General features: G+C 41.8%; 1 long non-coding RNA gene and 3 other non-coding genes across 4 annotated transcripts in view; all 4 read right to left on the bottom strand.

The window, feature by feature from the left end:
* LOC129634293 (uncharacterized) overlaps positions 1-25,642 on the bottom strand; it is a 39,054-nt gene that overhangs the window by 3,542 nt on the left and 9,870 nt on the right. Inside the window, exons 4-5 of the long non-coding RNA XR_008705517.1 lie at positions 25,434-25,478; positions 21,218-21,357 (exon numbers count right to left, since the gene is read on the bottom strand). This is a non-coding gene — a long non-coding RNA (uncharacterized LOC129634293). The remainder of the gene's footprint in view (positions 1-21,217; positions 21,358-25,433; positions 25,479-25,642) is intronic.
* Positions 18,976-19,056, bottom strand: LOC129634569 (small nucleolar RNA SNORD115). The gene has a single exon (XR_008705754.1). It is a non-coding gene; the product is annotated as a small nucleolar RNA SNORD115 (small nucleolar RNA).
* Positions 21,083-21,162, bottom strand: LOC129634683 (small nucleolar RNA SNORD115). Its single transcript, XR_008705848.1, has one exon. It is a non-coding gene; the product is annotated as a small nucleolar RNA SNORD115 (small nucleolar RNA).
* LOC129634684 (small nucleolar RNA SNORD115) lies at positions 23,162-23,240 on the bottom strand. Its single transcript, XR_008705849.1, has one exon. It is a non-coding gene; the product is annotated as a small nucleolar RNA SNORD115 (small nucleolar RNA).

Raw genomic sequence — 25,642 nt, 5'->3', positions numbered from 1 at the left:
CAAATACACATGGAACATTCTCCAGGATAGATCACGTGCTAGGCCACAAAGATGTCTCAATAATTTAAGAAAATTGAAATCAGATCAAGCATTTTTTCCAATCACAATCACAAAATATACTAGAAATCAATTACAAGAAAAATGGCACAGAATGCAAAAACTTGGGGTCTAAACAATAAAAACAACAACCCTATATGCAAGACAACAAAAGAAACACAGATAGATGTAAAGAACAGACTTTTGGACTCTGGGAGAAGGTAAGGGTGGGATGATTTGAGAGAATAGCATTGAAACATGTATATTACTATATGTGAAATAGATGACCAGTCCAAGTTCAACGCACGAAACAGGGCACTCAAAGTTGATGGGATGGGATGGGGAGGGAGGTGGGAGAGGGCTTCGGGATGGGGAGAAACATGACAACCATGGCTGATTCATGTCAATGTATGGCAAAAACCACCACAATATTGTAAAGTAATTAGCCTCCAACTAAAACAAATAAAAAAATAATATACCTGAAGACAAATGAAAATCTAAAGACAACATTCCAAAATATTAGCTGCAAAGCAGTTCTAAGATGAAGGTTTATAGTTACACAAACCTACTTCAGAAAACAATCACATCTCAAACAATATAAAGTTACATCTAAAGGAACTAGAAAAAAGAGCAAACAAACCCAAAAGTTATTAAAAGAAAAGAAATAATAAAGATAAAAGTGGAAATAATAACAGAGAATAAGAAATAATAGAAAATTCAATGATACCAAGAATCCCCAAGAAAGAGCGCAGGTTCAAATAAAATCAGTAATAAAAATAAAAAATTACAATCAGCACCACAGAAATACAAAATATCATAAGAGATTATTATGAACAATGCTGCTGCTGCTAAGTTGTGTCAGTCATGTCCAACTCTGTGTGACCCCATAGATGGCAGCCCACCAGGCTCCTCTGTCTCTGGGATTCTCCAGGCAAGAATACTGGAGTGGGTTGCTATTTCCTTCTCCAGTGCATGAAAGTGAATATTGAAAGTGAAGTCGCTCAGTCATGTCTGACGCTTCACGACCCCATGGACTGTAGCCTACCAGGCTCCTCTGTCCATGGGATTTCCCAGGCAAGAGTACTGGAGTGGGGTGCCATTGCCTTCTCTGACTATGAACAATATACACCAATAAAATGTAAAACCTAGAAAAAATGAATCAATTCCTTATACAATCTGCCCAGATAGAATCAGAAAAAAACAGACAGTATAAACACCAAATTAGCAGTAATAAAAAAGAATCATTAATTTAAAACTTCTAACAAAAATGTCAAGGACTAGATGGCTTCCTAATTCCTAGGATTTAGCCTAGGAATGCAAGGTGGTTCAATATTCACAAATTAATCAATGTGGAATAAAAATCATAAAAACCTTCTCAATAGATTCAGAGAATGCTTTTGACAAAATTCAACATCCATTTAATAAAAATTCCAACAAATTAGGTATAAAATAAACACAACAAAATAAAGGCCATTTATGACAAGCCTACAGCTAACATCAATTCAGTGGTGAAAAATTAAATACATCTCTGAGATCAGGAGCAAGACAAGGATACCCATTTTTACCACTTTTATTTAGCATAGTATTGGAAGTCCTAGCCACAAAAATCAGACAAAAAGTAAAACTAAATTGGAAAGAAGTAAATCTGTCACTGTTTACAGATGACAGGATGCTATATATAAAAACTCCTCAAGACATCACCAAACAACTACTGGAAATCTTCAGTGGCTTTAGTAGAGTCACAGGACACAATATTGATGAAAAAAATCTGTTACATTTCTATATACTGATAGTGAAGTCTCTCACTTCAGTATTATGTCTGACTCTTTGCAACTCCATGGACTGTAGCCTACCAGGCTCCTCCATCCATGGGATTTTTCAGTCAAGGGTACTGGAGTAGGTTGCCATTTCCTTCTCCAGAGGATCTTTCCAACCCAGGGATTGAACCCGGGTCTCCCACATTGCAGGCAGATGCTTTACCATCTGAGCCACCAGGGAAGCAGCATATACTGATAACAAAGTATCAAAAGAGAAATTAAGAAAATAATCTGATTTATAATTGCATCAAAAAGGATAAAATATCCTGGCATAACTCCAACCAAGGAGGTAAAAATCTTGCACTCAAAAAATGATAAGACTGATGAAAGAAATTGAAGATGACACAAATAAATGGAAATACACTTCATGCTTATAGATTGGAAGAATTACTATTTTTAAAATGATCATTGTATGCAAGCCAACCTTAGATTCAATTAAATCCCTATGAAAATACCAATGGTATTTCTTTTTTTACAGAGCTAGAACAAGTAATTCTAAAATTTGGAAACTTGACTCCAACTAACCAAAACAAGCTTGGATGTACATATACAACTGTACATCAGAAAAAAACACCCACTTAAAAAATGAGCTGGGGACCTGAACAGACATCTTTCCAAAGAAGATATACAGATGGACAACAGATACATGAAAAGATGCTAACATTAATAAACATCTGGGAAAAGCAAATAAAAACCAACATAAAATACTACCTTATACCTATCAGAATTACATTAAATAATAAAAAAGACAACAAATAAGTGTTGTTTAGGATGTGGTGAAAAGTGCACTCTTATGCATTGTTGGTGGGATTGCAAATTGGTGTAGTCACTATGGAAAACACCATAGAGCTTCCTCAAGATATTTAAAATACAATTGCTATATAATCCAGCAATTTCACTGCTGGGTATTTACACAAATAAAACAAAGATACTAATTGAAAAAATATATATTCACCCCCATATTTATTACAGCATTATTTACATAGACAAGATGTGGAAACAGTTTAAGTGTCCATTGATAGATGAATGAATAAAAATATATGATATATATATATATGTGCAATTGAATATTACTAATCCATAAAAAGAACACAATTTGACATTTATTAAAACATGGATGGACTTATAGAGTATTATGGTAAGTGAAGTAAGTCAAACAGATGACAAATACAATATTATCTCATTTAACTGTGGAATCAATTATCAATACAAACAAAAGACCAAAGAAGACTCATAAATACAGAGAAAAAAAATTGGTGTTTTCTAGAGGGGTGGGGGCACATAGGTAAAATAGGTGAAAGGAATTAAGAGGTACGAATTTTAAGCTATAAAATAGATAAGCCTTGGGAATGTAGTATATAGCATAAGGAATATGGTCAATAACATTATAATGACTGCATATGAAGACAAGTGGTTACTAGATTTATTGTGGTGACTATTTCATAATGTATGTAATAAGTGGCAAATGACTGTTAGCACACCTGATACTAACATAATATTGCACATCAATTGCATTTCAATAAAAATAAATATTAATACATTAAAAGATACAGTGACACCGATTTAGGTAAGGGATTGAATACTCTAGGATTCTATTATCCTCATGGTTCCTGGAACAAATCCTCTGCAGACACAGAGGGACAATTGCTCTGAAGCTAGTATGGTTGCTGAATGTATAGTCAGAAAATATCTTCCCAGGAATGGAATGGCTACTCAAGGTCTGAGCTTCCCAGTTCAATTTTTCAGATGACTCATGTTGTGAGAGCTGAACTGATCTAAGTCAGCAACCTGGATTCAAGGCTGATGGTGGAATAGAAGGAGCTGATCTCACCTACTTTCATGAACACACCAAACTCACAACCATATGCTGAATAACCACTGACAAAAAAAAAAAAAAAAAAAAAAAAGACAAACCTACAAAAAAGATACTCCACTTCCAAAGACAAAGAAGAAGCTACAACAAGATGGTAGATATGGCACATACACAGTACAATGAACTGCCATAGCCACGAGGTGGGAGACCCACAAACTGGAAAATAATTATACCACAGAGATTCCCCCATAGGTGTGAGAATTCTGAGCTCCAAGTAAGGCTGCCTTATTTGGGTCCTGACATCAGGGCAAGGAGCCCCTCAGAGCATTTGACTTTAAGAGCTAGTGGGGCTTGACTGAGGGGACACCATAGGATTTTGGGAAACAGAAACTATACTCTTGGAGAGCACACACAAGGTCTTGTGTGCACCAGGACCCAGAGAGAAAAAGAGTGACTTTATGAAGGTCTGGAGCCTCAGCCAGACCTACCTGCTGGACTTGGAGGGTCTCCTGAGGAGGCAGAGGGCAAGCCTACAGGGAATCACTACAGGGACAAGAATACTGGTGGTAGAGGTATTTGGGGGTACTCACTGGCATGAGCTGTTCTAGAGGCGACCATTTAGATGTCAACATCTGGCCTCACCCAAGAGCCCTTAGATCCAGTACTAGCATGCCTCAGGCCAAAAAATCCACAGGGCTGGAACACAACACACCCAACCCCCCATCAGCATATCAGTTCAGTTCAGTTCAGTCCCTCAGTCGTGTCCGACTCTTTGCGATCCCATGAATCGCAGCACACCAGGCCTCCTTGTCCATCACCAACTCCCAGAGTTCACCCAAACTCATGTACATCGAGTTGGTGATGCCATCCAGGCATCTCATCCTCTGTCGTCCCCTTCTCCTTCTGCCCCCAATCCCTCCCAGCATCAGGGTCTTTTCCAATGAATCAACTCTTCGCATGAGGTCGCCAAAGTACTGGAGTTTCAGCTTCAGCATCAGTCCTTCCAATGAACACCCAGGACTGATCTCCTTTAGGATGGACTGGTTAGATCTCCTTGCAGTCCAAGGGACTCTCAAGAGTCTTCTCCAACACCACAGTTCAACAGCATCAATTCTTCGGCACTCAGCTTTCTTTATAGTCCAATCCTCACATCCATACATGACTACTGGAAAAATCATAGTCTTGACTAGACGAAACTTTGTTGGCAAAGTAATGTCTCTGCTTTTGAATATGCTATCTAGGTTGGTCATAACTTTCCTTCCAAGGAGTAAGCGTCTTTTAATTTCATGGCTGCAAGCACCATCTGCAGTGATTTTGGAGCCCAAAAAAATAAAGTCTGACACTGTCTCTACTGTTTCCCCATCTATTTCCCACGAAGTGATGGGACCGGATGCCATGATCTTCGTTTTCTGAATGTTGAGCTTTAAGCCCACTTTTTCACTCTCCACTTTCACTTTCATCAAGAGGCTTTTGAGTTCCTCTTCACTTTCTGCCATAAGGGTGGTGTCATCTGCATATCTGAGGTTATTGATATTTCTCCCGGCAATCTTGATTCCAGCTTGTGTTTCTTCCAGTCCAGCGTTTCTCATGATGTACTCTGCATAGAAGTTAAATAAACAGGGTGACAATATACAGCCTTGACGTACTCCTTTTCCTATTTGGAACCAGTCTGTTTCATGTCCAATTCTAACTGTTGCTTCCTGACCTGCATATAGGTTTCTCAAGAGGCATGTCAGGTGGTGTGGTATTCCCATCTTTTCAGAATTTTCTACCGTTTTGTGTGATCCACAGAGTCAAAGGCTTTGGCATAGTCAATAAAGCAGAAATAGATGTTTTTCTGGAACTCTCTTGCTTTTTTGATGATCCAGGGGATATTGGCAATTTGATCCCTGGGTCCTCTGCGTTTTCTAAAACCAGCTTGAACATCTGGAAGTTCATGGTTCATGTATTGCAAAAGCCTGGTTTGGAGAATTTTGAGCACTATTTTACTAGCATGTGAGATGAGCATTGTGCAGTATTTTGAGCATTCTTTGGCATTGCCTTTCTTTGGGACTGGAGTGAAAACTGACCTTTTCCAGTCCTGTGGACACTGCTGAGTTTTCCAAATTTGCTGCCATATTGAGTGTAGCACTTTCACAGCATCATCTTTCAGAATTTGAAATAGCTCAACTGGAATCCCATCACCTCCTCTAGCTTTGTTCGTAGTGATGCTTCCTAAGACCCACTTGACTTCACATTCCAGGATATCTGGCTTTAGGTGAGTGATCACACCATCGTGATTATCTGGGTCATGAAGATGTTTTTTTGTACAGTTCTTCTGTGTATTCTTGCCACCTCTTCTTAATATCTTCTGCTTCTGTTAGGTCCGTACCATTTCTGTCCATTATCGAGCCCATCTTTGCATGAAATGTTCCCTTGGTATAGGCCACTTAAAGTCTTTCTGAGCCCACAGCTACCACTAAATACACCCCTCGACAGGGCCCTGTCCACCAGAGGGACAGGATCCAGCTTCACCCACTGGTGGGCAGCCACCAGTACTTCCCACAAGGAAGCCTGAGCGAGAATCTTGGATCAGCCTCACTTACAAGGGGGAAGATACCAGAACCAAGGGAAACTATGATCCTGTAGCCTGTGGATTACTTAGACAAAATAAGGTGGCTGAGGAATATGTTCCAGATGAAGGAACAAGACAAATGCCAGAGGAAAACTATGTGAAGTGGAAATAGGCTATGTATTTGAAAAAGAATTCAGAGTAATGATAGTAAGATGATCCAAGATCTTATAAAAAGAATGGAGGAACAGACTAAATAGATACAAGAAATGTTTAACAAAGAGCTAGAAGATATAAAGGAAAAAACAGAGATAAACAATACAACTACTGAAATTAAAAATACACTAGAAGAAATTGGTAGCAGAGTAAATGAGGCAGAACAGATAAATGTGCTGGAAGACAAAATGATGGGACTCACTGCGGCAGAACAAAATAAAGTAAAAAGAACATAAATGAATAAGGACAGTTTTAGAGACCTCGGGACAACATTAAATTCACCAACATTTTCATTATAGATGTCCCAGAAGAAGAGAGAGAGAAAGGGCTTGAGAAAATATTTGAAGAGATCATATCTCAAAATTTCCCTGACATGGAAAAGGAAACAGTCACCCAAGTCCAGGAATTGCAGAGTCCTAGGCAGGATAATGGGCTTCCTTCCTAGCTCAGTCGGTAAAGAATCTGCCTGCAATGCAGGAGACATGGGTTCGATTCCAGGATTGGGAAGATCCCCTGGAGAAGGCAATGGCAACCCACTCCAGTATTCTTGCCTGGAGAATCCCATGGACGGAGGAACTTTGCAGGCTACAGTCCATGGGGTTGCAAGAGTCGGACACAACTGAGTGACTTTCACTTCACTAGGCAGGATAAACCCAAGAAGGAACATGCAGAGATGCATACTGATAAAACTGGGGAAAAAAGAGAAAATATCAAAACTAACAAGCAAAAAATAATATACAAGGAAATCCCCATAAGGTTATCAGCTGATTTTTAAGTAGAAACTCTGCAGGCCAGAAGGGAGTGGCATGATATAGTTAAAGTGATGAAAGGGAATAACCTATAACTAAGAATACTATACCCACCAAGGCCCTCATTCAGAATCAACAAAGGAATCAGAAGCTTTACAGACAAGCAAAAACCCAGAGAATTCTGCACCACCAAACTAACTTTACAAGAAATGCTAAAGGAACTTCTCTAGGTGGAAACAAAAAGGCCACAACTAGAAACAAACAACAACAACAACAAAAATTACAAATGAGATCACTCACTGTTAAAGGCAAAGATAAAATAGAAGTGGGAAATCATCTGCACACAAATACAGCATCAAATCTAGCAATTGTGAGAAGTATAAAAAGGCAAGGTATTGGAAATGCATTGGAAATTAAAAGACCAGCAACTTAAAACAATCCTATATTTATATAGACTGCTATATCAAAACTGCATGGTAATCACAAACCAAAAAACTACAATAGATACACAAACAAAAGAAAAAGCAACACCAGCACAACACTAAAATTGTATGTACATCACACCACAAGAAAAGGAAACAAAAGAGAAAGAAAAAAGACCTACAGAAAATATTCATAAAAATGAACAAAATGGCATTAAGCACAAACATTGGTAATTTGCTTAAATGTAAATGGATTATATGCTCCAATCAAAAGACACAGAGTGACTGAATGGATACAAGAACAAGACTTGTATAGGTGCTGTCTACAAGAGACCCACTTCAGATCTAGGGACACAGACAGATCGCAAGTAAGAGAATGGAAAAAGATACTTCATGCAAATGGAATCAAAACAAAGCTGGAGTATCAATACTCATATCAGACAAAATAGACTTTAAAATAAAGACTGTTACAAGATGCAAAGAAGGACACTACATAATGTCGAGGGATTACCCAATAAGAAGATATAACAGTTGTAAATGTATATATACACTCAACATATGAGCATCTCAATATGTAAGACAAATACTAACAGTCATAAAAAGAGGAACTGACAGTAACATAATAATAGTAGAGAACTTTAACATTCCCCTTACAACAATGGACAACATATCATCCAGAAAGAAAATCAATAAGGAAACACAGACATTAAATCACACATTATACCATATAGACTTAATTGCTATATATACAGAGCTGCTGCTGCTAAGTCGCTTCAGTCGTCTCCGACTCTGTGCGACCCCATAGATGGCAGCCCACCAGGCTCCCCAGTCCCTGGGATTCTCCAGGCAAGAACACTGGAGTGGGTTGCCATTTCCTTCTCCAATGTGTGAAAGTGAAAGTGAAGTTGCTCAGTTGTGTCTGACTCTTAGTGACCCCATGAACTGAAGCCTACCAGGCTCCTCCGTCCATGGGATTTTCCAAGGCAAGAGTACTGGAGTGGGTTGCCATTGCCTTCTCCGATATACAGAGCATTCCATTCAAAAGCAGCAGAATACCCATTCAAGTGCACATGGAACATTTTCCACGATAGATCACATCTTGGGCCAAAAATTGAGCCTCAATAAATTTTTAAAACTTAAAATTATATCAAGCATCTTTTGTGACCACAATACTATAAGATTAGAAATCAACTACAAGAAAAAAAAAAAAACCCATAAACTATAAAAACCAGAAACACATAGAGGTTAAATAGTATGCTACTAAATAACTAATGGATCACTGAAGAAACCAAATAGGAAATAAAAAATATAGAGAGGCAAATGTAAAAGAAAACATGATGATCCAAAACCTATGGGACACAGCAAAAGCAGTGTCCCATAGAATAGTATAGAAATTTATAGCAATACAATCTTACCTCAGGAAACAAGAAAAATCCCAAGTAAACAATGTAACCTAACACCCAAAGCAACTAGAGAGACAATTAAAATTCAAAGTTATTAGAAGGAAAGAAATCATAAAGACCAGAGCAGAAATAACTGAAATAGAGACAAAGAGAACAATAACAAAGATCAATGAACCTAAAAGCTGGTTCTTTGAGAAGGTAAACAAAATTGATAAATCTTTAGCCAGATTCATCAAGAAAAAAGGGAGAGGACTCAAATCAATAAAATTAGAAATGAAAAAGGAGAAGTTACAACTGGCATCACAGAAATACAAAGGATTGTGAGAGACACCACAAGGAACTATATGCCAATAAACTGAACAACCTAGGAGAAATAAATTCTTAGAAAGGTACAACCTTCCAAGACTGAATCAAGAAGAAATAGAAAGTATAAACAGACAAACCACAAGTATTGAAATTGAAACCGAGTGAAAAAACTCCTCTCAGAACAAACAAACATCTAGGAGCAGATGACTTCACAGGTGAATTCAATCAAACTTTTGGAGAAGAGTTAACATCTATCCTTCTGAAATTCTTCCAAAAAATTTCAGAGAAAGGAACACTGCCAAACTCATTAAAGAGGTCCCCATCACTTTGATATCAAACCACAGAAAGACATCACAAAAAAGAAAATTACAGGCCAATAGCACTGAGGAACATAGATGCAAAAATCCTCAACAAAAGTCTAGCAAAACAAACCCAACAATACATTAAAAGGACCATACACCATGATCAAATGGGATTCAAGAATTTTTCAATATCTCTAAATGACTGTGATGCACCCCATTAACAAATTGAAGAATAAAAACCATATGACCATGTCAATAGAAGCAGAAAATTATTTTAATAAAATTAAATACCCATTTATGATACTTTCCAGAAAATGGGCACAGAGAGAACCTACTGCAACATAATAAAGGCCATATGTGACAAAATCATAGATGACATCACACTCAATGGTGAAAATCTGAAAGCCTTTCCTGAAATCTGAAAGCTAAGATCAGGAACAAGATAAGGGTGTCCATTCTCACCACCTTATTCAACATACTTTTGGAAGCCCTAGCCATGGCAGTCAGAGAAGAAAAAGAAATGAAAGGAAGCCAAATTGGAAAAGAAAAATTAAAACGGTCACTCTTTGCAGATGACATAATACTATACATAGAAAATCCTAACGATGCTACCAGTAAAATTCTAGAACTCATCAATGAAATGATAAAGCTGCTTTCTATTTGTCTTCTTTGGAAAAAATATATTCATGTCTTTTGCCCATTTTCAATTGATGATGAAGATGATGAACTATAAAATTACCCAGAGATTTAATCATTCTTTCCTGAAAATTCTTACCAGATATAGTATCTTTAAACCCTGGTGTCAGGGTGACAGGGTAACAGGCAGGAAGGCTAGGAGTCTCCAAACAGAGGAAATAGGCTGCAAGTGTCAGGCATTTTCTCTCTCTCTCTCTCTTAAGCGGCAGGAAGAAACAAACAACAAGTGTCAAATTTTTTCCCTTTTCTATACAAAATTAAAAGTTTTCTCTTAAAATTCTGTGCTGCCATGATGACACCTGATTCCACCTGAACTTAGTTCAGTTCAGTTCAGTCTCTCAGTTGTGTCCGACTCTTTGCGACCCCATGAATCGCAGCACACCAGGCCTCCCTGTCCATCACCAACTCCTGGAGTTCACTGAGACTCACGTCCATCGAGTCAGTGATGCCATCCAGCCATCTTATCCTCTGTCGTCCCCTTCTCCTCCTGCCCCCAATCCCTCTTAGCATCAGAGTCTTTTCCAATGAGTCAACTCTTTGCATGAGGTGGCCAAAGCACTGGAGTTTCAGCTTTAGCATCATTACTTCCAAAGTCAAATCTTGAGCTAACCAATGCGTTTTTCTTATGGAAATGTTTTTCTTAAGCTATGTTAATGAACTATGTTTTTACCCTAGACTCTGTCTTTCTTCAAGTCAATTCGTTCAGCTTAAGACTCAGAACCGATAAGCGTTCAACAAACCAGTAAGTTTTACTCATACAATTGTTCTCCTAATCTGTGTTCAGTTCAGTTCAGTCGCTCAGTCGTGTCCGACTCTTGGCGACCCCATGAATCGCAGCACACCAGGCCTCCCTGTCCATCACCAACTCCCGGAGTTCACTCAGACTCACGTCCATCGAGTCAGTGATGCCATCCAGCCATCTCATCCTCTGTCGTCCCCTTCTCCTCCTGCCCCCAATCCCTCCCAGCATCAGAGTCTTTTCCAATGAGGATGAGTCAGCTCTTCGCATGAGGTGGCCAAAGTACTGGAGTTTCAGCTTTAGCATCATTCCTTCCAAAGAAATCCCAGGGCTGATCTCCTTCAGAATGGACTGGTTGGATCTCCTTGCAGTCCAAGGGACTCTCAAGAGTCTTCTACAACACCACAGTCCAAAAGCATCAATTCTTCGGCGATCAGCCTTCTTCACAGTCCAACTCTCACATCCATACATGACCCCAGGAAAAACCATAGCCTTGACTAGACGAACCTTTGTTGGCAAAGTAATGTCTCTACTTTTGAATATGCTATCTAGGTTGGTCATAACTTTCTTTCCAAGGAGTAAGCATCTTTTAATTTCATGGCTGCAGTCACCATCTGCAGTGATTTTGGAGCCCAAAAAAATAAAGTCTGACACTGTTTCCACTGTTTCCCCATCTATTTCCCATGAAGTGATGGGACCAGATGCCATGATCTTCGTTTTCTGAATGTTGAGCTTTAAACCAACTTTTTCACTCTCCACTTTCACTTTCATCAAGAGGCTTTTTAGTTCTTCTTCACTTCCTGCCATAAGGGTGGTGTCATCTGCATATCTGAGGTTATTGATATTTCTCCTGGCAATCTTGATTCCAGCTTGTGTTTCTTCCAGTCCAGCATTTCTCATGATGTACTCGGCATAGAAGTTAAATAAGCAGGGTGACAATATACAACCTTGATGTACTCCTTTTCCTATTTGGAACCAGTCTGTTGTTCCCTGTCCAGTTCTAACTGTTGCTTCCTGACCTGCATACAGATTTCTCAAGAGGCAGGTCAGGTGGTCTGGTATTCCCATCTCTTTCAGAATTGTCCACAGTTTATTGTGATCCCTATGTTAATGAAACTATATATTTGCTTGGAAACCTGCCTTTCTTTAAGATTCATGTCAGTTGTTTTATCACCTGGGATGACTCACCTTGTGCCAGTGTTATCTCAAAATTCATGTGGATGAGGGTGCCACTCTGAGTTTTGAGACATTTCCTTTCTCTAATTAGCAGCCTGCTGATAAATATGTAACATACTGCTAAGGATAGCAGCGGGGCACTCTTTCTGCCCCCTTCTGATGTCTATGTCAGAAGCTTTATCTCTTTTACACTTTAATAAAACTTTATCACACAAAAGCTCTGAGTGATCAAGCCTCATCATTTGATTTCCTCTCTTCTGGAGGCCAAGAATCCTGGCGTCTTTCAGGGCTCAGCAACAACCTTTCATCTCGGGGGCTTGTCCTGAATCCGAACCTGGGACCTTTCGTGCCTGAGGCAAGAACTGTAACCTGTAGACCAAAACAACCTTTCAAGGGTAAACTGGAACATTTACTACAACATTTCTGGGGATCTACCAGGTGCTTTAGGAGATTGAGATTTCATTTTTTCATCATTATTATTGAGAACTACATCTCTCATGTATGTACTATTCATGTGGACTATTCTATAATTTCTACACAAGGATTATTATTCTTACTCTAAAATATCCAAAATGCTTATGTTGTTGACTACAGGTTTATCAATCAAGGACACAAACAAGCAAGTCCTTAGGTGTATTATCAGGATGCAATATCAAGAACAATAATAATTAATTGCACTATGTACTTCCTTTCTAAAGTGAAAGTGAAAGTGAAGTCACTCAGTCATGTCTGACTCTTTGCGACCCCATGGACTGTAGCCTACTAGGCTCCTCCATCCATAGGATTTTCCAGGCAAGAATACTGGAGTGGGTGGCCATTTCCTTCTCCAGGGGATCTTCCCAACCCAGGGATTGAACCAAGGTCTCCTGCACTGCAGACAGACGCTTTACCATCTGAGCCACCAGGGAAGCCCACTTCCTTTCTAAGGAAAGAAGTAAAGCAATGCAAATATTAGAAATATTAGAAGATATATCAGTTTGCATATATTATATTCAAGACCACATATCATAGGCAAAGCATATATATGAATCTCAAACATGAGGACACAGTTGCCTACGTTCTCTTAATTGTGAGTAGTCCATGAATGCTTAAAACATATCACAACACTATAACCACCCTAAAAAATACAATGAAAATGAATTGTTTAAACATTTTTAGGTTATAATAAATATTCACCATAGAATAATAAAACTTCTGAAGTTTCAATTAAAGTAAATTCAGAAGATAGATGAAAGTTTCTCGAAAGGATCTTGGAAATTATGCCAGTCATTTATGAGACGAAAATCCATTATAATCTTCATGTTTCCCAATTGAATGAAACTTTCATATAACCCTGTTTTCACTAGTCCAATGCTTTATTTGAAATTTGAGTCACCACATGCTACACTGGTGTTGTCACTCACATAAAATCATAGACTTGTGTACCACCTATCAATCAGACATGCAGAAAGAAAAAAAGAGAATAAAAAGTACCAAAAAACTGGTATCAAAATGCTTGAAAAATAAAAACTGAAGAGCACTAAACTATTCGGAAAATTCCTGCCAATTAGGATCAGATATTAAGAAGGCATTCAACAAATAACTAAATTATTTAGGAAATATTCATATTTACAAATATCCATAATAGTTCCAGAAAGCACCTAGTGGGAATAAAGTTTAAATTTCAGTGTACAAGTGGCTAGATTGAATGCAGGAAGATATGATGGTAAAAGTACAGTCAAAAATGACCAAAAAGTCATCTTACTAAGTAGTCTGTAATGAAGGACAAAAAATGGACAATATTCAATGATGAAAAATAAAAATTTTAATGGTAAATAATTTATTTGACGTATCTTTATATCAAAAACAAATATAGAATGCAATCAAAAGCACCATTAATTATGCAATAGTTGATTCACACAACATGGAATGATTAAAGAAAGGAGAAATTCCTACTGGTTCTTCAATGTCTGTTAAAACTATAGATGACAAACAGGACACTGCTGCTGTTGCTGTTCAGTCTCTTAGTCCTGTCTGACTCTCAGAGTCCCCATGGACTGTAGCATGGCAGGCTTCTCTGTCCTCCACTATCCCCCAGAGTTTGCTCAGGTTCATGTCCTTTGAGTCAGTGATGCTATCTTTCTATCTTATCCTCTGCTGCCCTCTTTTCCTTTTGCCTTCAATCTTTCCCATCATTGAGGTCTTTTCCAATGAGTTGGCTCTTCACATCAGGTGGCCAAAGTATTGGAGCTTCGGCTTCAGAAACAGTCCTTCCAATGACTATTTAAGGTCAATTTCCTTATGATTGGTTTCATCTCCTTGAAGTCCAAGGGACTCTGAAGAGTCTTCCCCAGCACAACAGTTTGAAAGCACCAATTCTTCTGCACTTAGCCTTTTTTATAGTCCCACTCTCATGTAAATACATGACTACTGGAAAAACCACAGCTTTGACTATATGGACCTTTGTTGGCAGTGATGTCTCTGCTTTTTAATATGCTGTCTAGGTTTGTCATAGCTTTCCTTCCTTACTTTCATGTCTTTAGTCACCATCATCAGTGATTTTGGAGCCCAAGAAAATAAACTTTGTCATTACTTCCACTTTATTTCCTTTTATTTGCCATACAGTGATGGGACTGGATGCCATAATCTTAGTTTTTCTTAAAGTTGGGTTTCAAGCCAGCTTTTTCACTTTCCTCTTTCACTTTCATTAAGAGGCTCTTTAGTTTCTCTTTATTTTCTGCCATTAAAGTGCTATCATCTGCATATCTGAGGTTGTTGATAATTATCCTGGCAATCATGATTTCAGATGTGATTCATCCAGGTCAGCATTTCACATGATGTACTCTACAAATAAGTTAAATAAGCAGGGTGATGATATACATCCTTGCTGCACTCCTTTCCAAATTTGATCCTGTCCATTGTTCCATGTATGGTTCTAATTATTGCTTCTTGACCCACATACAGGTTTCTCACGGGAGAGGTAAGGTGGTCTGGTACTCCATCTTTAAGCATTTTCCAGTTTGTTGTGATGAGCACAAAGGCTTTAGTGAAGTCAATGAAGCAGAAATAAATGTTTTTCTGAAACTACCTTGCTTTCACTATGATCCAGTGAATGCTGGCAATTTGATCTCTGGTTCCTCTACCTCTTTGAAACCCAGCTTGTGCAAGACACTAGGCTTCTATTTTCCTTGGTAAAAATACACAATGTAGTTATGGGACCACATGAATTTATGCTCAAGAAATCAGATATACGGAGAAAGGCCTATGGGCTTAGCACCAGTCAACCTTGCAATGCCCTGCATGGGAATATTCAGGCTGTGCAAAAGAGCTGTCATTGTCTGCTGCAGCATCCTCTCCAATGACCTGACAAAACTCCCCAAACAGTAATGCAACTACTCCCTACTCAGTCCATGTCATGGGGCCAACCTTTTACTTTGGGCAAACAGGGCCTCATGCTGCAGATGATACCAGGGCTTCAAATGGCTCTCAAAGGCCTTATTAGGAAGGTAATCTCAGAGGTATTTCTCCTCTAGGGGGAGACATCTTTAAAAGCTGTGGCCCTCAGAGAGGAAGAATGCCCTAGGAGACACAAGAGGCCTGGGTTGGCCAGTAAAGCAAAACCCACTAAAGGGTCCATCAGAAACAACTGGCCTCACAGTTGTTTGCCATGCCTGAACATGACCTGGTCAAGTCTTATGGTATCCCAGGGACTGTGATTTATCTTTCGACAGCAAGCAGCACCTACCTGCCAAGATCTGGTGGATGGGTTCCTGCCAGCCTCTTAACATTGCCAGGCCTGGGGATGATCCCTCTTCTTGGGAGACTGCAAAGCACACATCACAGGTGACTGACCCCCAGTGGATCAGCATGCTCTGCATGGAGGTATGCAGAAACCTGTGTGCGGATGTTCTCCAGGGACCAGGGAAGCAAACATTGCTTCCATAACCCATATGACTAGAATTCAAGCCTAACAAAAGGTTCTTCAGTGTTCAAGATCTTAACCCATCAAGATGGTGCCACCATCTTGACAGAAGTCAAGAAGTCCTACTTTGTGAGGAATGAGATCACAAAAAAGACTTGGCCGTCTGGACTGCCTTGAGGAGGGCCTCCTCTGCAGTCCAACACTTCTGGAGCCTGTGTCTAGGACCATAGAGAGCCACTCACCTCAAATCATTCAGGCCATTGCAAGATCCTCGGCAAAACATCTGACAGAAAGACAAAATTTGAGAGAAGGAGCTAAATAAAGGCCTGCCAACATCCTCTGGGTGGGCAGTGGGGGCTCAATTAAGTTCAGTTGCTCAGTCGTGTCCAACTCTTTGCAACCTCATGAACCGCAGCATGCCAGGCCTCCCTGTCCATAACCTACTCCCGGAGTTTACTCAAACTCATGTCCATTGAGTCGGTGATGCCATGTAGCCATCTCATCCTCTGTTGTCCTCTTCTCCAACTGCCTTCAATATTTCCCAGCATCAGGGTCTTTTCAAATGAGTCAGTTCTTTCCATCAGGTGGCCAAAGTATTGGAGTTTCAGCCTCAACATCAGTCCTTCCAATGAACACTCAGGACTGATCTCCTTTAGGATGGACTGGTTGGATCTCCTTGCAGTCCAAGGGACTCTCAAGAGTCTTCTCCAACACCATAGTTCAAAAGCATCAATTCTTCGGTGCTCAGCTTTCTTTATAGTCCAACTCTCACATCCATACATGACCACTGGAAAAACCATAGCCTTGACTAGATGGAACTTTATTGGCAAAGTAATGTCTCTGCTTTTTAATATGCTGTCTAGGTTGGTTATAACTTTCCCTCCAAGGAGCAAGTGTCTTTTAATTTCATGGCTGAAGTCACCATCTGCAGTGATTTTGGAGCCCAGAAAAATAAAGCTAGCCACTGTTTTCACTGTTTCCCCTTCTATTTGCCACAAAGTGATGGGATCAGATGCCATGATCTTAGTTTTATGAATATTGAACTTTAAGCCAACTTTTTCAGTCTCCTCTTTCACTTTCATCAAGAGGTTCTTTAGTTTTTCTTTGCTTTCTGCCATAAGGGTGGTGACATCTGCATTTTTGAGGTTATTGATATTTATCCTGGCAGTCTTGACTTTAGCTTTTGCTTCATCCAGTCCAGTGTTTCTCATGATGTATTCTGCATATAAGTTAAATAAGCAGGGTGACAATATACAGCCTTGACGTACTCCTTTTTCCTATTTGGAACCAGTCTGTTGTTCCATGTCCAGTTCTAACTAAATCTGCATACAGATTTCTCAAAAGGCAGGTCAGGTATTCCCATAACTTTCAGAATTTTCCACAGTTTACTGTAATCACACAGTCAAAGGCTTTGGCATAGTCAATAAAGCAGAAATAGATGTTTTTCTGGAACTCTCTTGATTTTTAGATGATCCAGCAGATGTTGGCAATTTGATCTCTGGTTTCTCTGCCTTTTCTAAATCCAGCTTGAGCATCTGGAAGTTCATAGTTCACATATTGCTGAAGCCTGGCTTGGAGAATTTTAAGCATTACTTTGCTATCATGTGAGATGAGTACAACTGTGCAGTAGTTTGAGTACTCTTTGGCATTGCCTTTCTTTGGGAATGGAATGAAAACTGACCTTTCCCAGTCCTGTGGCTACTGCTGAGTTTTCCAAATTGGCTGGCATATTGAGTGCAGCACTTCCACAGCATCATCTTTCAGGATTTGAAATAGCTCAACTGGAATGCCATCACCTCCACTAGCTTTGTTCATAGTGATGCTTCCTAAGGCCCACTTGACTTCACATTCCAGGATGTCTGGCTCTAGGTGAATGATCACACCATCGTGAGTATCTGGATCATGAAGATCTTTTTTGTACAGTTCTTCTGTGTATTCTTGCCACCTCTTCTTAATATCTTCTGCTTCTGTTAGGTCCCTAACTTTTCTGTCCTTATTGAGTCCATCTTTGCATGAAATGTTCCCTTGGTATCTCTAATTTTTTTGAAGAGATCTCTAGTCTTTCCCAGTCTATTGTTTTCTTCTATTTCTTTGCACTGATCACTGAGGAAGGCTTTCTTATCTCTCCTTGCTATTCTTTGGAACTCTGCATTCAGATGCTTATATATTCCTTTTCTTCTTTGCTTTTCGCTTCTCTTCTTTTCAGAGCTATTTGTAAGGCCTCCTCAGACAGCCATTTTGCTTTTTTGCATTTGTTTTTCCTTGGGGATGGCCTTGGTCCCTGTCTCCTGTACAATGTCATGAACCTCTGTCCATAGTTCATCAGGCACTCTGTCTATCAGATCTAGTCCCTTAAATCTATTTCTCACTTTCACTGAATAATCATAGGAATTTTATTTAGGTCATAGCTGAATGGTCAAGTGGTTTTCCCTACTTTCTTCAATTTAAGTCTGAATTTGGCAATAAGGAGTTCATGATCTGAGTCACAGTCAGCTCCCAGTCTTGTTTTTGCTGACTGTATAGAGCTTCTCCATCTTTGGCTGCAAAGAATATTCAATCTGATTTTGGTGTTGGACACTGGGTGATGTCCATGTGTAGAGTCTTCTCTTGTGTTGTTGGAAGAGGATGTTTGCTATGACCAGTGCATTCTCTCAGCAAAACTCTGGAGGTAGGGAACAGGAAAGAAAGCCAAAGGCAGGACCAGGCCTTGGCCACATGGAAGCCCTTAGGCACTGTAGAGACATAAGGACTTTCTTTGAGGGATAGGGTACCTCTGCAGTCAAATCCCAGGGCTCCAGAAGGGACAGAAAGATCCCTGACATCCTGCCTCTGGACTGCCGTGTCCATTGGGCCTCAGTGTAATTGTACTGAGCATGACTTTTGGGTCATCATCTCTCTTCAGGACTATATGTATTCTATTCATCATGCCAAACAATGCACTTCCCACTCATTGCATCTATGCACAGGGACTTGAGTTAACTTATCTCTGATGCTTTCTGGAAATGAGTATGCCCCACGGGACGAGAGTCTGCCTACCCCAGATTCTAGACCAAGACACATCGACTGGCCTGGGGGCAGCAGACCACACTCAGATCTTCCTTCCTCTCTGGCATTGTCTGTCTAGAGAGAAGCATGACTGGTGTGAGAACACTTAGTCTGTCCATGAAGGATTTGGTGGTCACATGGTTTACACCTTCATGCAACAAATATGCTACAAGACACACCTACAGTGACATATCCAGGATCAAGAGAAAGTGACAAAATTCATTTATACACAAATCCCTGACTGAAATGCATACCTACCACCAACCTTCCTCGCTACCTCTCCAGCTTCCTATCTCACTACTTTTCTAGCTCCCTACTTCCCTACCTCCTTACTTTTCTCCCTTACATCCTTTCACCCATCTTACCTACTGCCAAATGTGAGGGAAAGAGTGAACGAGTGGATCAGTGCGTGAGTGAGTAGATGAATAACTGATCCAGGGAGGAAGAAATGGTGAATCAATAAAGGAGTACTGAGAGAAAGCAGAGTTTCATGGGCTCTCCACCTGGCAGAAGGTCCGGCAAGAGGGCCTCTTGGTTACCAAGATTCTATGGTTGTATCTTGGGGGACAAGATGTTCCTCTGAGTTCTAATCTGGCCTTTGTGAGCAAGGAGTGGGCAAAAAGACATGGAGCTTGGCTGCTTGCCACCAACATACAGAAAAATGAAGCAACAAGCATGAAATGATGCTCAAGGAAGCAGATATCTGGATTTGGGGTGTGTGGGCTCAGCACCAGTCAACCTGGCAATGCCCTACATAGGAGCATTCAGGCTGGGGACAGGAGACATTGTTATCCGGTGCAGCCTCACCTCCAATGGCTTGCCAAAGGCCCTGCAACAACAACAGTGCAACCACTCCCTGTTTGGTTCACATCATGAAGCCACTCCTCTACTTCAGGCAAATGGGGCCTCACGATGAACATGATACCGGGGCTCTGAAGGGCTCTCAGCAGCCTTACTAAGAAGGTAAGTTTGGAAGGGTTTCTCTTCTGGGGTTGCTATCATTGAAGGCTATGGCCCCCAGAGAGGAAGAACGCTGCAGGAGATTCAAGGGGACTGAGTGGACAAACAGGACAAAACATGTTAAAGGGCCCATCAGAACAATTGGTCTCATGAGAGCTTGTCATGCCTGAAAATGATCTGGCAAAGCACCATGGAATCTCAGGGGCTACCCTTCAGCTTTCTCAACAGCCAGTAGTGTCTACGTGCCTAGACAGGTTCATGCCTGCCTCTCTCCGTTGCTAGGCCTGAGGCAGGATCCTTCCCTACAAAAAATTACCGGGAAACTGAAAAGGACACACCATAGGTGACCATCCTCTCAGTAGATCAATGTGCTCTGGACAAAGATGTGCAGAGACCTATGTGTGGATGGATGTTCCCCAGGGGGCAAGGGAAGCAAACATTGCCTCCGTATACAATATGACAAGAATTCAGGTTTAACGAAAGGCTTTTCAGTGCCAGAGTTCCTAGCCTGTTGTGATGGTGCCACAGCAATAGTTCCCCTTTTGTGAGAACTGAGGTTCCGGCAAGGACACCCCTCTCTCAACTGCCTTGACGCTCACCTCCCCCACAGTCCGTCTTCCTCTGGGGCCTTTGTTAAGGACAAAAGAGAGCCATTAACCTTGAATCATTCAGGCCGTGGCAAGATCCTCACCAGAATGTCTGACTGAAAGACACAATTCAAAAAGAAGGTGCTAAGGAAAGGCCCAGTGTATGTCCTCCAGGTGAGTGGTGAAAGCAAGGATTAGGAAAGAAAGCCAAAGGCAGGGCCAATCCTTGGCCACACGGAAGCCCCTAGTCACTGTAGAGAGTATTTAAGTGCACTCTCTGTGGGATAGGGTACCTCCACAGCCAAATCCCAGGGCTCCAGAAGGGACAGAGAGACCTCCTGCTTCTGCACGGACATGTCCATTGGGTCTCAGCATAATCTTTTTGAGAATGATTTTTAGGTCATCATCTTTCTTCAGGCCATTTAAATTCTAAACATTGACACAACTGAGGCACTTCCCTCATATCACATTCAGGCACAGGCACCTGAGTAGGCTTACCTCTGAAGCTTTCTGGAAATGAGTATGTCCCAAAGATTGTGAGTTTTTGGCTACCCCAGGTGCTGTACCAAGGCTGACATTTATTCCCCAGGAGCAGCAAGCCACACTCAGATCTTCCTTCCTCTGGGGACGTTGTCTGTCTATGGAGCAAAAAGATACCTGTGAGAACTCCTTGTTATTTCTTGTAGGCTTCGATGGTCACATGTGCTCCATCTTCATGCAGTGAATAATGCTACAAGACATACGTAGAACAAGACATACAGGAACCCAAGAAAGTGACAAAATGAACTTACTCACAGAGACACAAACCCCTGGCTGAAATGCATGACTGCCACCCGTCTTCCTCCCTACCTCTCTAGTTCTCTACCTCCCCACCTCCTTACTTTTATTCATCCTTCCCTCCCACCCTACCTATGGCCAAACATTAGGGAATGAATGAATGAGTGGGTAAGTGCATGGGTGAGTACATGAATAACGTGACCAGGAGGGAAAAATGGTAATTCCATAAAGGAATCGAGAGAGAAGGCAGACCCTCGTGGGTTCTCCACCTGACAGAACCTCTTGGCTGCCAAGATTCTACAGATGTGTCTTGTGGAATGGAGACATTCCTCTAAGCTCAATTCTTGTCTGTTCAAGCAAGGGGTGGCTGAGGGGACATTGGGCCTGGTCACTTGCTGCCAACACACAGAGAATGAGGCCACGATGTCGCATGGAATTTATTCTGAAGGAAACAGCTATCTGGTGACAGGGCACACAGACCCAGCACTAGTCAACCTGGCAACACCTACATAGGGATGTTCAGGCTGAGGCAGGAGCCACTGTTGCCTGGAGCAGCATCCCCCTCCTGTGTCCCACCAAAGGCCCCAAACAACACCAACGTGATTACTGCTCACTTGACCCTTGTGATGGTGTCACGGCTCTCCTTCAGGTAAATGGGGCCTCATGCTGGGGCTGATACAGTGGCTCCAAAGGGCTCTCAACAGCCTTACCAAAAAGGTATACTTGGAAGGGGTTTCTCTTCTCGGGGGTAGAATCATTGAAGGCTGTAACCCCAGAGTGGAAGAGCACCCCAGGAGATGCAAGGTGCCCAAGTGGGTGAACAAAACAAATACATCAAGGGGCCCATCAGGAACAAATGGCCACACTGAAAACTCATTATGCCTGAAAGTGATCTGGCCAAGCCCCATGGGGCTGCCCTTCAGCTCTCTCAACAGCAACAGCGTCTGCTTGCCAAGACTAAGTGGATCAGTTACTACCTGCTTATCACCATTGCCAGGCTTGGGGCACAATCCTTCCCTCCCAACCATTCTTAGGAGACTGGAAAGCACACACCATAGGTGACCATCCCCTCAGGTGATCAATGTATTCTGCATGGAAGTTTCCAGACACATTTGTGTGGATGTTCCCCAGGGAACCAGGGAAGCTAACACTGTCTTGATGTCCAGTCTGACTAGAATTCAGGTTTAACAAAAGGCCTTTTAATGTCTGAGATCCTAGCCTGTCTAGATGGCATTGTAGAATACGTTCACCCTTTGTGATGACTGAGGTTCCCACAAGGACTCCTCCCTTTGGACTGCCTTGGGGTGTGCCTCCCTCATAGCTCTTCATCCTCTGGTGCTCATGTCCAGGAAAAAAGGGAACCATTCACTTTGAATCATCCAGGTCGTAGTGAGACCCTCACTGGAATGTCTTACCGAAAGACAAGATGCAAAGAGAAGGACCTAAGGAAAGGCCTTGCCTATGGCCTCCAGGTAGGTGGTGGAAGTAGGGATCAGCAAAGAAAGTCAAAGGCAGGACTAGGAATTAGCCTATGTAAAAGAACCTACACAAGGTAGAGACACAGGGGCTCACCTTGTGGGATCAGTTGCCTCCACACCCAAATTCTAATGCTCCAAAAGGGACAGAAGGACAGGACCTTTTGCCCTTGGACTGCCACTTCCATTCAGCTCAGCACAATCCTATTGAGCATAATTTTTATGTCATTTTCTCTCTTTAGGACCATATGACTTCTCATCATTAAGCCAAAAAAAGCATGCTCCACACATTGCATTTATACCAAGAGTCTGAGTAGGCTTGCTTTCAGTGCATTCTGGAAATGATGAAGCCCCAAAGCATGTGAGTTTCTGTCTACCCCAGGTGCTGCACCAAGGCTGACATCGATGGCCCTGGAGGCAACAGGTATGAGTCAGATCTTCCTTTCTTTGGGGCATTGTCTGTCTATAGAGAAGCACAACAGCTGTGCTGACATCTAGTTTGGCCCTGTAGGCTTTGGTAGTCATGTTCGTCTAGTCAAGGCTATGGTTTTTCCTGTGGTCATGTATGGATGTGAGAGTTGGACTGTGAAGAAGGCTGAGCACTGAAGAATTGATGCTTTTGAACTGTGGTGTTGGAGAAGACTCTTGAGAGTCCCTTGGACTGCAAGGAGATCCAACCAGTCCATTCTGAAGATCAGCCCTGGGATTTCTTTGGAAGGAATGATGCTAAAGCTGAAACTCCAGTACTTTGGCCACCTCATGCAAAGAGTTGACTCATTGGAAAAGACTCTGATGCTGGGAGGGATTGGGGGCAAGAGGAGAAGGGGACGACAGAGGATGAGATGGCTGGATGGCATCACTGACTTGATGGACGTGAGTCTCAGTGAACTCCGGGAGCTGGTGATGGACAGGGAGGCCTGGCATGCTGCGATTCATGGGGTTGCAAAGAGTCGGACACGACTGAGTGACTGATCTGATCTGATGCTACATCTTCATGCAGTGAATGATGCTACAAGACCTATCTAGAGTGATAAATCCAAGAACCCAAGAAAGCAACAAAATTCATCTATCTATACACAGTGACACAAACCCCTGGGTAAAATATACTACCACCGACCTTCCTTGCTACCTCTCTAGCTTTCTATGTCCCCTATCTCTAGTTATCTACCTCTTTACTTTTCTTCATCCATCCTTACCTCCCAACCAACCTACTGCCAAACCTGAGGAAACAAGTGACTAGCATATCAGTGCTTGAGTGAATACTTAAGTAATGTGTCCAGAGAGGGAAAAATGGCAACTCCACAAAGGTGCCCCAAGAGAAGGGAGAGCCTCATGTGCTCTATACCCAGAAGAAGGCCCAGCACAAGGGCCTCTCAGTCACTAAAATTCTATAGATGTGTTTTGGAAAACAGAGATGTACCTCTCAGCTCGATCTTGGTCTGTGCAAGCAAGGGGTGGAATTGAAGACATGGGGCTAGGCCACTTGCAGCAAACACACAGAAAATGAGTCCACAAAGTCCCACAGAATGGATTCTTGAGGAAGCAGGTATCTGGTGACAGGGCACAAAGGCTCAGGACCAGTCAACCTGTCAATGCCTTGCATGGGAACGTTCAGGCTGGGAAGAGGAGGCCTCATCACCTGGTGTGTGTCCTCTCCCATGGCCTGCTGAAGGCCCCAAACAAAAACAACACAACTTTTCCTGGATTGACCCACATCTTGAGGCCATTGTTCTACTCCAGGAAAATATAGCCCCATAATGGAGATGCTACCAGGGCTCTGAAGGGCTTGCAACAGCCTTACTAGAAAGTTAAGCTCCAAAAAGATTTCTTCTCTGGGGGTGTGATCACTGAAGGCCATGCCCCCCCAGAGAGGGAGAACGCTTCAAGATATGCCTGGGGCCCAAGTGGAAAAACGAAAAACCCATCAAAGGGCTCATCAGGAACAAGTGGTCTCACCAAGACCCTGGCATGCCTGTAAATTAATTAGCCACACCCTATGGAATCTTAGGGGCTACTCTTTAGCTCTCTTAACAGCCAGCACCATCTAACTTCCAAGACCCACTGGACAGGTTCCTGCCTCTCACCATTGCCAGGTCTAGGGCATAATCTTTCTCTACCTGCTTGTTCTTTAGAGACTGTGAAGCACACAAACAGGTGACCATCCCCTTAGTCATTCAGCAAGCTCTGTATGAAAGTGTGCAGAGACCTGTGTGTGGATATTCCTCAGGGAGCCAGGAAACAAACACTGCCTCCATGATCAATCTGATTAGAATGTAGGACCAATAGAAAGCATTTCAGTCTCCGAGATCATAGATGGTCTTGAAGGCACTGCAGCAGAAGTTCCCCTTTGAGAGGACTGTGGACCACAAACAACTCCCCACTCTTGACTGCCTTGAGGTGGGCCTACTCCATAGCCCAGTGTCCTCCGGGGCCCATGTTAAGGACCAAAGAGAGTCACTCACCTTGAATTGTTCAGGTCACAGTGAGGCCTTCTCCAGAATGTCTGACTGAAAGACACAATTTGAAGAGAAGTAGCTAAAGAAAGGTCCTGGCTATGTCCTCTGGGTGGGTGGTGGAAGCAGGGATCAGGAAAGAAAGCCAAAGGCAGGACAGGCTTTGGTCACACGGAAGCTCCTGGGCACTGTAGAGACTCAGGGATAGGGTGCCTCCA

Source organism: Bubalus kerabau, chromosome 19, assembly GCF_029407905.1.
Source record: "Bubalus kerabau isolate K-KA32 ecotype Philippines breed swamp buffalo chromosome 19, PCC_UOA_SB_1v2, whole genome shotgun sequence".
Taxonomy (NCBI): Eukaryota; Metazoa; Chordata; class Mammalia; order Artiodactyla; family Bovidae; genus Bubalus; species Bubalus kerabau.
The sequence above is the reverse complement of the archived record's forward strand: the minus strand, read 5'-3'. Positions and strand labels throughout refer to the sequence as shown.